Below are 12,162 nucleotides of genomic sequence, written 5' to 3' on the forward strand. Positions count from 1 at the left end.
TGCGGGAAATGTAAGCCCCTGGTGTATTCAGCCGTACCAAAATGTACGGATGCAACATGTAACAAATGAACATATGTATGAGAGAGAAATGCAATTGGAAGCAAAAAGGTGATGCATTACTTATTAAAGAAAAACTGTTGTACGTGCAGAACGATACAAATGGTGCGATAAGCAAGGGATGGGACTGTTAAACATGTCCCTCTCCAGGGGTAGGCTGCCGAATGGTGTGTAGAACAGATTTAATGCTCATAATGGAGACCACCTGGATATTCATTGTAGCCTTTAATCTTCCCTGGCTGTTGCATCGTGAGTTCGGCAGGTCTGCTGCCGGACAGGGCCTCTGACGAACGGAGTCCTGTGGGTAAAAAATAAAAAAGGAAAAAGAAAAAAAGAACGACACACTTGAGAGCCCCTGGTGTGGTTGAGCCACAGTCTGGGCCTATCGTGGTCGTGCCCCTCTCCCCATGCCCATGGTATCTTCAGAGCGTAATGGTGTAAGCGAAGGACCTGTCTTGACATTTTACAGGGCCTGGGGTTGGGGCCGCACTGCTACGCGTGCTCGGAACGTGCCAGGTGGTCTTGTTGTATGTTACTCCGGGTGCACTTAGCTGTGTCCGGCCGCTTAACGGCCGGACTCGAGAATTGCCTTAAGGGGCTGCATTGCACTTCTGCCGCGAGAGCCGCTGTATGTTCCTCCGTGCGGAGAGAACATTCAGTGTTTCCGTTGACCTGATGACTCCTCGAGGGCCTGGAATCTTGAGCTTGAGGTATGCGTAGTGCAGCACCGCGTTGAACTTTGCAAACGCGGTATGTCCGAGCAGGGCATGATAGCCGCTGCGGAACGGAACTATGTCGAAGATTAACTCCTCGCTTTGGAAGTTATCCGGGGATCCGAAGACCACTTCTAGTGTAACTGAGCCTGTATAATTGGCTTCTACACCTGGTATGATGCCTTTAAAGGTCGTCTTGGTAGGTTTAATCCTTGAGGGGTCTATGCCCATTTTGTGCACTGTATCCTGATAAAGCAGGTTCAGGCTGCTGCCGCCGTCCATTGGGACTCTGGTGAGGTGAAATCCATCGACGATTGGGTCTAAGACCAATGCGGCGAATCCGCCGTGGCGGATGCTGGTGGGGTGGTCCCTTCGATCAAAAGTGATCGGGCAGGAGGACCGTGGATTGAACTTCGGGGCGACTGGCTCCATCGCGTATACATCCCTGAGTGCACGCTTCCGCTCCCTTTTGGGTATGTGCGTTGTGTATATCATGTTCACCGTCCGCACCTGTGGGGGGAAACCCTTCTGTTCTCTATTGTTCGGCGGTTGGGTCTCTTCCTCTTCATCGCTATGCAGCCCCTTGTCATTGTTTTCGGCAATTAACTTGCCTACCTGCTTGAATACCCAATAGTCCCTGTTGGTGTGGTTAGCTGGCTTTTCGGGGGTGCCGTGTATCTGGCACAAGCGGTCGAGTATTCGGTCCAAATTGGACGGACCCGGAGTAGTTCTTTTGAATGGCTTTTTCCGCTGACCGGGTTTAGAGCCTCTGAATCCGGCATTAACTGCCGTATCCTCACTATTGTCACCGTTAATGCGGCGTTTGTTTTTATTGCGACGCGACCTGCCATTATGGTCCTTGATATCCGAACTGCCAGAATTTTTGCTGAGGTGTTGCTGCGTGCTAGCCAGCTGTCCCCACCCGCGCAGAAGCGGGTCATGAGTGATGTGAGGGCTGCCATGGATTTCGGCTTTTCCTGTCCCAGGTGCCGGGCAAGGCACTCGTCGCGGATATTATGCTTGAAGGCCGCGAGGGCCTCCGCATCCGGACAGTCGACGATTCGGTTTTTCTTGGTTAAGAATCATGTCCAAAATTGTCTGACTGATTCGTCTGGCTGCTGAATTATGTGGCTTAGGTCATCAGTGTCTGGTGGTCGCACATACGTGCCTTGGAAGTTATCGAGGAATGCGGCTTCCAGGTCTTCCCAACTCCCAATTGACTCTGCTGGCAAGCTGTTAAGCCAATGCCGGGCTGGTCCTTTAAGCTTGAGGGGGAGATATTTGATGGCGTGAAGATCGTCACCACGGGCCATGTGGATGTGAAGGAGATAGTCTTCGATCCAAACCGCGGGGTCTGTTGTGCCATCGTAAGATTCAATGTTCACGGGTTTAAACCCTTCGGGGATTTGATGATCCATTACTTCATCTGTGAAGCATAGTGGGTGTGCGGCGCCTCTGTACTGGGCGATATCACGATGGAGCTCAAAAGAGCTTTGTCTGTTTTGTTCGGCCCGGTCGGACTTACTGTGTCCGGCGCGACGGTTGTCGTCACGTATCATAGGGCGCCCACGCGATCCATAGATCGATCTTGATTGTCTTGCCCTATCCTCCAATATATCTCGCAAGTCCGGAGCCTTTCCTTGTGGCTTTGTGCTCTTCGAGCGATGTCGGGGTACGGGTCTAGTGAAGGGCCTAGAGGCCTCTCTGACGCGACCACGGGGTGGTCGGTCAGTCGTATTGTCTCCTGGTGATGCGGGTTCATACGCCTCCTCCTCTAATCGGGGAGCAGCTTGCGTTTAGGATAGCTTTTGGAGGGGCGTTCGAGCTCATGCTCTTCGGCCGCGAGGACTTCAGTCCATCTGTCGGCTAGCAGATCTTGCTCAGCTCTAAGCTGTTGCTGCTTTTTCTTGAGGCTGTTTGCCGTGGCCATAAGCCTGCGTTTAAAACACTCTTGTTCGACGGGATCCTCAGGCACGACGAATTCGTCATCGTCGAGGCTTGCCTCGTCTCCGGAGGGAGGCATATAATCCTCTACCTCTTCTTCTGCCGCTCTCTCATGAGGGCTGGCGTCTCCGTCCTTCTGCGCTGGATCTTGCTGGAGTGGGTTGTCTTCGGCACTGTCCGGTGTATTATTATCTCTGGTGCCGGAATCTTCATTCTTGCTGTGGCGGGATTTAGAGCGGCGCCGCTGATGCCGGCGCTTGGGCTGTTTCTTGGAGGGGTCATCCTCCGCTGTTCCTTCGCCATTCCCATCCTTTGGGATATCCACCACGTATATGTCATATGATGAGGTGGCTTTCCAGTGCCCGGTGGGCGCTGGTTCTTGGTCGTCTCCGGCATCGTCGTCCATACCGTCGATGTCTTCGGAGTCGTAGTCTAGCATGTCGGTTAGATCCTCGACAGTGGCTACCAAGTGGGTGGTGGGTGGGCTTTGAATTTCTTTGTCGTCCGCATCCCAACCATCCTGACCGCAGTCCGGCCAGGGCTCTCCTGATAATGAGAGATACTTTAGTGAACTCAAGATGTCGTCGAAAGGTGAGTGTTGAAAGATGTCCGCTGCGGTGAACTCCATGATCGGCGCCCAATCAGATCCGATCAGAGGGGGCGCGGGAGGTTTGGAGTCCGGCAAGGAGTCCGGCACCTCGGAGTCACGAGCTTCATGAGGGACAAGATCATTGTTCGGCTCTATCGTCGTAGAGGTTGTAGCCCCCGAGGCGGTGTCTAGCCATCCGTCCTCGACCTGTGCAGCCGGCTCCGAATTGAAGATCGGAGCGGGTTCGAGTGCGGCCTCCAGGGTACTGTCCGGCTGTAGAGCTGAATCATGCTCGTCGTGACAGTGTGGCATGCTCGGCTGTGGCTCGAATCCATCGAGGATCAAGTCCCCGCAGATGTCGGCCGTGAAGTTTAAACTTCCAAATCTAACCTGACGGCCAGGGGCGTACCTTTCGATCTGCTCCAGTTGGCCAAGCGAATTGGCCCGCAGTGCGAAGCCGCCAAATACGAAGATCTATTCGGGGAGAAAGGTCTCACCCTGGACTGCATCGTTGATGATGATCGAAGAAGCCATCAAGCCTATCGGTGACGGCACAGAGGAACTCTCAATGAAAGCACCAATGTCGGTGTCAAAACCGGCGGATCTCGGGTAGGGGGTCCTGAACTGTGTGTCTAGGCGGATGGTAACGGGAGACAAGGGACGCGATGTTTTACCCAGGTTCGGGCCCTCTTGATGGAGGTAAAACCCTACGTCCTGCTTGATTAATATTGATGATGTGTGTTACAAGAGTGGATCTACCACGAGATCAAGAAGGCTAAACCCTAGAAGCTAGCCTATGGTACGATTGTTGTTCGTCCTATGGACTAAAGCCATCCAGTTTATATAGACACCGGAGAGGGCTAGGGTTACACAGAGTCGGTTACAATGGTAGGAGATCTACATATCCGTATCGCCAAGCTTGCCTTCCACGCCAAGCAAAGTCCCATCCAGAAACGGGACGAAGTCTTCAATCTTGTATCTTCATAGTCTTGGAGTCCGGCCGATGATGATAGTTCGGCTATCCGGACACCCCCTAGTCCAGGACTCCCTCAGTTTGGAAGTCACCTGTGAAGACTTACCACTACTATTGGGCGAGGTCTGTGTGTTCTTAGCTCAAGGAGAATACAGTGAGGACTGTGTGTCCGGGACTGTGTGTCCTCGAGTTTAAATACTCCGCCGCTCCAACCAGACGTACAACAGTCACAACAGTTGGAACTGGTCTACCAAATCATTGTCTTCACCAAGCCAACTGGTTCTATTTCCTCAACCCTTTCATTTCCTTAATTATGTGTTGATGTACCTAATCATTACTGTTTGAAGACATTGACTGAATACTTTCTCTAATTCCTCAATCCTATTTCCTCAGTCTGTTTGTCTTCCTCCTGCTTATCATGTGTTTATGCTTTCTGTACTCTGTGTTTGTCTTTCATTTCATCATGATGACTATGTTGTTACTCTATTTTGCTTATACCTGAGTACTTATTCCGCTGCAAGTAGTTCTTCGCTTGGGAATTTCCTCACCCTGAAATTCCTGTGTGAAGAATTCATAAATATCGCCTATTCACCCCCCCCCCTCTAGTCGACGTAAAGCACTTTCAATTGGTATCAGAGCAAGGTACTCCCTTGTTCTATGTGATTTTGGTTTAACCACCTGGAGTTTTAGTTATGTCTACTGCAGGTATGATCAAGGTCTCGGCTGCGTGTCCTACCTTTGATGGGACGGACTACCCCTACTGGAGGAACAAGATGCGCATGCATCTTAAGGCAATTGATAACGATCTCTAGTACGTTGTGGAAAATGACGTTCCCTTAGTCACTCCATCTCTGAATGCTACTGATGTGAAGAGATTCAAGCAACTCGATTCTCAAGTGAAGAATATCATATGTGGCCATCTAAGCAAAGGTCAGTACAGCAGAGTGAGTGCACTGGAAACTGCTAAGCTGATTTGGGATAGGCTGTCCAAGGTCAACGAAGGAGTCTCAAATCAACGTGACTCCCGAGTTGATGTTCTTCGCAATCTCTTCAACCGCTTCAAAAGACTCAACAACGAAAATGTTCAGCAAACCTTCGATCGCCTCACTGACATCTCAAATGAGCTTCAAGCACTTGGTGCCACTGATATCACCGATCATGAGGTGGTGAAGAAATTGCTGAGATCACTTGGCAGCTCATTTGATACCCTCGCACTGATGATTCAAGAACGAGCTGATTACAAGTCACTTGATCCCGCTGATATCCTCGAGAAGCTAAACACCAATGAGTTCCAACTTGCTGAAAAGAGAGATCTCTATGGATCGAGCTATGGAAGATCACGTGCACTGAAGGCCAAGGCAGTATCTGAGTCTGAAGCTGAGGATTCTGGTAGCAGTCTTGGTGATCCTAAAGAATTGATCTAGGAGCTAGCAATGCTTGTGAGGAAATTCCAGAAGTTCTCTCGCCGCGGTCGCTTTGGAAAGTCTTCAAGAAATGATGATTCCTCGTCCCGTGACTACAAGAAGAGAACTTGCCACAAATGCAAGAAACATGGTCAGTACATGTCTGGTTGTCCTCTTTGGGAAAAGGAATCAAAGAAGAAGAAGTACAAAGATGGCGATTCTGATGAGTTAAAGAAGAAGAAGAAATCTTCAAAGTCTTCATCATCAAAATCCTCAAAGTCTTCATCTCACAAGAAGAGAAGTTCCAAAAAGTCTCGGGCATTCATTGGCAAGGAAATGGACTCTGAAGCGGAATCTGAGGATAATGTGGAAGAGGAGGAATCTGAGGAGTCTGACTCTAGTGTGGCTAGCCTAGCCCTCGCTACTGCCTATGTCAGCAAGTCCATCTTCAACACTGAAGAAAATGACTTCCCCGACTCTGCTGACAAGGGCAACGATGACTATGCTCCCACCTATTGCTTCATGGCAAAAGGTGCCAAGGTACTCAAACATTCCCCCTCTGACTCTAGTGAGGATGAATCTGATGACAATCTTAAGCCCAGCTATTCAAAACTTGCTAAAATTGTTGTTAAACAACATAAGGCTTTAGAAAAGATTCAAAATCAACTAGACAGAAGCGATGACCTGTTGGGTGAGGAATTGAATCGAACTAAGACTCTGACAGATAATCTTGAGATACTTCAAACTCGGTTTGACAACCTTCAAAATCATCATAACACTCTCTTAACTGATCATGAAAAGCTTTCTTATGAATTTCTTCAGAGAAAGCAAGATCTTGAGAAGTTAAAAGCGAGTTATGAAGATCTTCAGAAGGAAAACGATTCATTGCTTGCTCAACAGATCAGTTCCGCTCAGGAAGAATTTATTCCACCATGTCTGAAATGCATTGAGCGTGAATCTGCTAATTCATCACCTGAATGTTCAAATGCTTCTATTGCTGCAAATTCTTCAACTGTCTCTGTGGTTACAAATTCCTCATCTGAGGATACCACATGTATCACTGACGATAATGCAGGCCTGAAGGAATTGTATGTGACAGGCATTTACAAGAGCCTCAAAGGGCATCAGTCTCTATGTGATGTGCTCAAAAAGCAGATTTTTAACAGGAACCCTAGGAAAGACGGTATTGCCTTTGAGAGGAAACTCAATGCTGATGGGACCTACTAGAAACCTGAGCAGTATCCCAAAACCTCATGGGTTGCTGCGAAAGGACCTCCTGTAGATCCATGCACTTTATCTGGCTTTACCTCTGATTCTTCATATTCCTCTGATGAGTCAATTGACTCCAACTATAAACTATTCAAGAATTAGAACAGAGAAGTATTTGCTTGATATGTTGGAACTAACTGCAGGAACGGTCCCCCTATGAAGAAAATCTGGATTCCTAAAAGATCCCTTGCAAATCTTCAGGTGAATGTCATGATGACACCACCTATGAAGAATAGGAACCCCGGATCAAATTCTTCATATGGACCAAATTCTTCATATGGATCCAAGTCCTCATATGGACCAAATTCCTCACGTGGATCAAATTCCTCACGCGGATCAAAATCCTCATATGAACATCATCGTGCTAACACTTTTGTTTTGCAGGGAAAGTCTAAGGGCTATGAATATGAGCATTATTCTTCAAACCATTATGTTCATAAGTCCTCGAAGAATTTCTCTGCTTATTCATATGCTTATCCTAACCACTCTTCTGTGAAACGAAGTGCATTGGCTTCTATGCCATCATTTTCTTATGGGGCTCGCAGAATGATGAACTCTTTGCCACCCCTCCAGATGTGGGTGGTGAAGAAAAAGAACTAATCTCTTATGCAGGGTCAGGTCTCCAGACGAACTTACTCATCTGAAGAATTTGCTAGAGACCTGAATGTGCTTGAAAGGACGCAAGCTAATCATGAAGAAATGAATCATTCATTTCTCACATCCTCATATTGCTATATTTGTTACTGTTGATGAAATTGATATCATATTCTTCGCTGATGAAGTATATGGGTTCGTAAGTTGCACTAATTCATCTGCAGGATGAACAACCCAAAGCTACTGAGTGGGTCCTCGACAGTGGATGTACAAATCACATGACTGGTGACAGGAGCTTGTTGATGGACACTGATTTGTCACCATCTCATCTGAAGCATATCACCTACGCTGACAAAGGCAAAAGCAAGGTATTGGGTCTAGGTAAGGTTGCAATCTCAAAGGATAAACACATGGACAAGGTCATGCTTGTTGAGTCCTTAGGATTCAATCTTATGTCTGTCTCAATGCTTTGTGATCTTGATATGGTTGTTGTCTTTGGCAAATTTCGTTGCCTTGTGCTAATGGAATCTGACAACTCCAAAGTCTTCGAAGGCTTTAGGAAAGGAGACTTGTATATTGTTGATTTCTCTGCAGGACCACAGCCTACCACATGTCTACTTGCAAAAGCTTCAGAATGCTGGTTATGGCATCGACGACTTGGTCATGTTGGGATGAGGAACTTGCATACACTCGCGAAGAAGAAGCACGTCATTGGCATCAAGGGTGTCAAATTCCTCAAAGATCATCTTTGTGGGGCTTGTGAGGCTGGAAAGATCACCAGAGCCAAGCATCCCGCGAAGACTATCAGGACCACTTCTCATCCCTTTGAATTACTTCATATGGATCTATTTGGTCCTACTCATTATGCCACGTTCACTAGTTCTGCATCTTTATATGGCCTTATCATAGTTGATGACTATTCTCGTTACACATGGGTGCATATCATCACTTACAAAAATGAAGTGCAGGAAGTCTTCAGACGATTTACTCAAGGGCTTCCACTAACTTCGGTGTGAAGATCAAGCATATCAGGAGTGATAATGGAACCGAGTTCAAGAACACTGGCCTCGATGAATATCTTGATATGCTTGGTATTACTCACGAATTGTTTGCTCCTTATACTCCTTAGCAATATGGCGTCATGGAGCGCAAGAACGGGACTCTTGTTGAGATAGCCCGCACTATGCTTGATGAATACAAGACAGCTGAGCGCTTCTGGCCTGAAGAAATTGATACTGCGTGCCACATCATCAACAGGGTATATCTTCACAAATTCTTCAAAAAGACCTCATATGAACTCCTCACTGACAAGAAACCCAATGTAAGTTACTTCAAAGTCTTCGGTGCTAAATGCTGGATTAGAGATCCTCACCATCACTCTAAATTTGCACCGAAAGCACATGAGGGTTTTATGCTTGGTTACGGAAAGGACTCGCACACCTACAGAGTCTTCAACATCAATCATCACAAGGTTGTTGAAACTGTAGATGTGCGGTTCGATGAAACTAATGGCTCGCAAAGAGAGCACCTACCTCCTGTGCTAGATGAAATGTCACCTGAGGAATCCATCAAGTTCAAAGCTACTGAGGATGTCATCCCTACCGAAGAATCTACTGAAGAAGTCATTCCTGATCGTGAAGAAAATCATGCTGGTGCTGGTAAAGAAACTGGTCTTGAAGAAACTGTTGGGCCTAAGGAAAGTCGTCAACCCGCTCATCCTCGCATTGCAAACGAAGTACAAGTCGAGAAAATCATCGATGACATTCGTGCACCAGGTCCCCTCACACGCTCAAAAGCTTCACATTTATCTCTATCACAGAGCCCACTAAAGTAGATGAAGCATTCATGGAATCCGAGTGGATTGAAGCCATGCAAGATGAATTGCATCAATTCGAGCTCAACAATGTGTGGGAGCTTGTCAAGCGACCAGACCCACGCAAGCACAACATCATCGGCACCAAATGGATCTACCGCAACAAACAAGACGAAAATGGCCTCGTGGTGAGGAATAAGGCTCGTCTTGTAGCTCAAGGCTACACACATGTTGAAGGAATTAATTTCGATGAAACTTTTGCACCTGTTGCTATACTTGAGGCTATTCGCATATTGCTTGCTTATGCTAACCATCATAATATCATCTTACAACAAATGGATGTGAAAAGTGCATTCCTCAATGGTAAGCTTGAGGAAGAAGTATATGTTGCTCAACCACCAGGTTTTGAGGATCCAAAATTTCCAGATCACGTCTACAGACTCAACAAGGCCCTCTATGGCCTCAAGCAAGCACCTCGGGCGTGGTATGACACACTGAAGGAATTCCTCATGAAGAAAGGCTTCAAACCCGGTTCACTTGACCCAACTCTTTTCACCAAAACATATGATGATGAATTATTCGTGTGCCAAATATATGTTGATGATATTATCTTTGGCTGTACTAACCAACGTTACAGTGATGAATTTGCCTATATGATGAGTGAAGAATATCAAATGTCTATGATGGGAGAATTGAAATTCTTCTTAGGTCTTCAGATTCGTCAACAATACAATGGCATATTCATATCTCAGGAGAAATACCTCAAGGATGTGTTGAGGAAATTCGGCATGCAAGATTGCAAAGGCGTCAAAATTCCTATGCCCACAAATGGCCATCTATGCACTGATGAAAATGGTAAAGACTTCGATCAAAAGGTATACCGCTCCATGATTGGCTCTTTATTGTACCTATGTGCATCTAGGCCGGATATTATGCTTAGTGTTTGCATGTGTGCCCGATTTCAAGCTACACCGAAGGAATCACACCATAAGGCTGTGAAGCATATTCTTCGATATCTAGCTCACACACCAACACTTGGATTATGGTATCCCAAGGGCTCTTCCTTTGATCTCATTGGATATTCAGACTCTGACTATGCTGGCGATCGGGTGGACCGCAAGTCAACGTTAGGCACATGTCATTTCCTCGGAAGATCCTTGGTATGTTGGTCCTCGAAGAAATAGAACTGCATATCACTCTCCACTTCAGAAGCTGAGTACATTACTGCTGGATCTTGCTGTGCTCAATTACTATGGATGAAGCAAACACTCAAGGACTATGGCATCAACGTGAAGAATGTGCCTCTCTACTGCGACAATGAGAGTGCTATCAAGATTGCTCACAACCCAGTTCAGCACTCGAAGAAAAAGCACATCCAGATTCGTCATCATTTTCTTCATGACCATGTGTTGAAGGGCGACATCTCCATCAACATGCAAGTACTGAAGACCAGCTAGCCGATATCTTCACTAAGCCCTTGGATGAGAAGAGATTTAACAAGTTGCGGTGTGAGCTAAATATCCTAGAATCTTCGAATGTTCTTTGAAAAGGACACAGATCCTAACACTTATGCTAACTTGATGACTTAGATGTGCAACACACAAAGTAAAGTTTTTCTTCAATCAATGAAGAATAACCCTCTAAGTGTGAAGAAATTAGTGAAGAAATTGATTCTCAGAACCCTACGAGAATTGTACACGGTGTCTGAAATCAGCTTTCTTATACGGTGAGTTACGCCACCAACCAAAATTGAAAATCTTCAATTTGAGTTTTTCTTCATTTTTGAAATTCCTCAGTTTTTTCAAATTCTTCAAATTTGCATTGTATTCACTCTTTCTGTCGTTGTTCTTCATTTAACTATATATATATGAGTTTATGTCCTCTACAACATTCACTTATTGCTAATTCTTCAAGTTGACTTTTCTGCTAAGTGAATGTGATCGGACCCTTCCCCCTCTATGCTAAACTCAACCCAGTCTATTCACAAATTCTTAATGTGCATTCTATTTGAAACTCTTTCAAATTCTTCACTGTGTTCTTGTCAGCTGAAGAAAATGCAAACGAAACTTTAAAATATTCTTATCCAAATTTTCGGCTTTTGCCGCTCGAACCGTTACACATTCCACGGTATACTTATCTATTCACCCACGATCTCCACCTCTCAGTACGTGGGTGACACATGTCGCGCGAATGAAAAGGGTCAGGGGCACGTTCGTCCAAATTCTTCAGGCAAACAGTTTTTCACCTTGCTATAAATACCCCCTTCCCTTCCTCATTTCACTTTTACTCCGCTCGAGCTTCTCAAGCCCTAGCACCGCCGCTACCTCCATCATCGCCGGTGAGGAAGAGCTTCGCTGCCTCGACCTCGTCACCGTCGTACTCGCGCCGGCCGCGGAAATCTTCCCTCTGCCTCCGCCGTAGATGTCTTCCTCCGCCAAGTTAGGGCGTGGAAGATCTGAGCCGACGAACTCCTAAATCTACACCTCTTGTTCATCGTGTTCTACATCAAGGGTAATTAAAAGTTACTTTTACCGCATTTATTCTACTGATGATTTTCATCAAATCTTCAAAAGGTGTTTATTCTTCAACCTCCACACTCTAAACACCAAGCACAAATCTTCAGTTATTGATTTGTTTCTCTAAGTGACGTTTTTCTTCATGATTCCTCAATTGTGTGAATCCAACGATCCGCACAACTCTGGAACCTAAGACAAAGAACGCTTAGTGAAATTCTTCAAGACACATCGGGTCAATTTCCTCAAACTTGTTCATGTTTAAAAAACCTTCTGAGAACGCATATGACCTCT

Source organism: Triticum aestivum, chromosome 1B, assembly GCF_018294505.1.
Source record: "Triticum aestivum cultivar Chinese Spring chromosome 1B, IWGSC CS RefSeq v2.1, whole genome shotgun sequence".
Classification (NCBI taxonomy): domain Eukaryota; kingdom Viridiplantae; phylum Streptophyta; class Magnoliopsida; order Poales; family Poaceae; genus Triticum; species Triticum aestivum.